At 35.2% G+C, this 2544-nt stretch overlaps 1 protein-coding gene across 2 annotated transcripts in view; it reads right to left on the reverse strand.

Annotated features, from left to right (window-relative positions):
* The window catches only part of Csk (C-terminal Src kinase), a 222680-nt gene that overhangs the window by 170751 nt on the left and 49385 nt on the right, over window positions 1-2544 (reverse strand). The window lies entirely within an intron of this gene.

The raw sequence follows: 2544 nt of genomic DNA on the forward strand, positions 1-2544 counted from the left end.
TTTAAATGTTGCCATTAATACACCTTAATATAATAATAATTTGAAAGCTTTCACAATTGGTAGGGGAGAAGAACTTTGCCCGTTGCTGATTGGGCGAGAAACCTACCTTGGCGTCCAGGTCTGGTATGCCTCGGGGTTTTGGATTTCTCGGAGTTTCCAGTTAAAACGATAGTGTTTGGTTGTTCCAGAAATAGACTGATGTATCAATTGAAGCCTTTCCATCTACCGCTGACATTTACGCTTCCCTTCGCATTACTCTCTCTCTCTCTCTCTTCTCTCTCTCTCTCTCTCTCTCTCTCTCTCTCTCTCTCTCTCTCTCTCTCGTTCTGTTTATATTCGGTAGGAGAATAGGACTCGAGGAGGAATTTAGCTTGATGGATGATTGACATCTCCAACTTGCTGTAGTTTCAGAAGCATTTGCAGAACGCCGGGGCGATCAGTCGACATTGGAAGAGGGATGCTGCAGGAGAGAGAGGAGAGAGAGAGAGAGAGAGAGAGAGAGAGAGGAGAGAGAGAGAGAGAGAGAGAGAGATGAGAGAGAGAGGAGAGAGAGAATGTGTTGGTTCGAGTAGTATCGGAAACTGTAATGACTGTAGTGATTGGCACTTCTTGGCAATGCTTCTCATAATGATCCATCTGGCTTGCCCTCAGAGAGAGAGAGAGAGAGAGAGAGAGAGAGAGAGAGAGAGAGAGTTGGTTGGAGTAGTATTGGAAACTGTTATGGCTGTAGTTGGCACATCTTGCTAATGCTGCTGGAAATGATCCATCTCTCTCTCTCTCTCTCTCTCTCTCTCCTCTCTCTCTCTCTCCTCTCTCTCTCTCTCTCTCTCTCTCTCTCTTTGTCGTTTCTTTAATATTGTGAACGTCTCATAATTTGATGATAAAAATGTTGATTGAGGTTGGCTACATTTACGTGAGTGATAGTTTTCGACCTTATTCGTTCTGTGTGAGAGAGAGAGAGAGAGAGAGAGAGAGAGAGGAGAGAGAGAGAGAGAGAGAGAGAGAGAGAGGAGAGAGAGAGAGAGATTGTATCAATCTCTGCTTTTGATATTTATTTACTAAAACTATCTGTAAAGTTGTATTTTATTTGACGTTTGTTTCATCGTTTTCCATTCCAAGATGACGATAACCTGTCAGCTAGATTTACTGTTTATTTTTCGTTTCATTTTGTTTGAACTTATCAAAACAAAATCGTTAAAAAAACGCGTTTTTTACATGTGGTTGTTTCCCTTTTAGCTCACAAATATTCGATATTTTTTCCTGATGAATAATTTAACATCATTGTGGACGTTGTTAAACAAATATTCGATATTTTTCCTGATGAATAATTTAACATCATGGTTGAATTTGTTAATAGTTTATATATGACATATCTATTTTGACGTTGTTACTGTTTTTAGAATGATTTATTGTTAATTTGTTCTCCTCATTTATTTCCTTATTTCCTTTCCTCACTGGGCTATTTTTCCCTATTGGAGCGCTTGGGCTTATAGCATCTTGCTTTTCCAACTAGGGTTGTAGCTTGGTTAGTAATAATAATAATAATAATAATAATAATAATAATAATAATAATAATAATAATCAATTATTCATTAAATGGGCATCATTGGTACATCCCAGAGTTAACAACCCAGAGTTAACAACCCAGCAGAGGGAAAAGGGATATCGGATTTTTTTACCCCATGTGTATTTCAACTCCTTTACTTATTTAGTCTTTTTGTTGGAAACTGATTGCATAATTGGTCAGTGACCCGTTTATTAATATATTGTGGTGTCCATTGTTGCGGAGAACGTCGTACTGGTCAGATATCTGAGTCGACATGGCCAATTTATTTATCTGCATTCCATTTCATAGATGATTTACTTTGTCCAGAATTGCGTTACATTTTGAAATTGGACACTGCGGAATAATAACTTATTTTATTATGAATGGCTTCATCCTAGTACTTGTATGTAAATTTTTAAGTTTAATTGACCTTTTACCAGACTCTGAGAATTTTTAAGTTTTTAGGATTTTAACTTAAGAACATAGATTTTATAGACAAGATTTAGATTATATTCATCACAGATTTTTACCTCATAATTTATTTGATTTTTTATCCATTATATTTAATATATTTTTATCCATTATATTTGATACAGGTTTTGCTTTATTCATGTATTTAACATTAACCTAGAAAATAATTTTCTTCCGTATATTAATCGGGCCAGATCTGTAATCGTCGAATTTGACTTATTAGGCTGGTTAATCTCCCCATTTAATAATAATGTATGTAAAGTACTTGCTAGTTTAGTTTTCTTATCTGAGCCATCTATTTTCTGCTTTGTAAATACCACTTTTAAATACACTTTTAAGTGGCAAATTTCTTTTCCACATCTGTAGAGGGACTTTGTCCTTATCAATCTGGGTATTTAAAATCAGGTTTAATGTTATTCTTTTATAGAATATTGCCTTTTATGAATGATTTTTTTTTTCTGCTAGCCGACATCCAAAATGAATTATAAATTAATGTGTATTCATAACTACATTTGAGTTTTTTTTTT

This window comes from Palaemon carinicauda, chromosome 40, assembly GCF_036898095.1.
Source record: "Palaemon carinicauda isolate YSFRI2023 chromosome 40, ASM3689809v2, whole genome shotgun sequence".
Classification (NCBI taxonomy): Eukaryota; Metazoa; Arthropoda; class Malacostraca; order Decapoda; family Palaemonidae; genus Palaemon; species Palaemon carinicauda.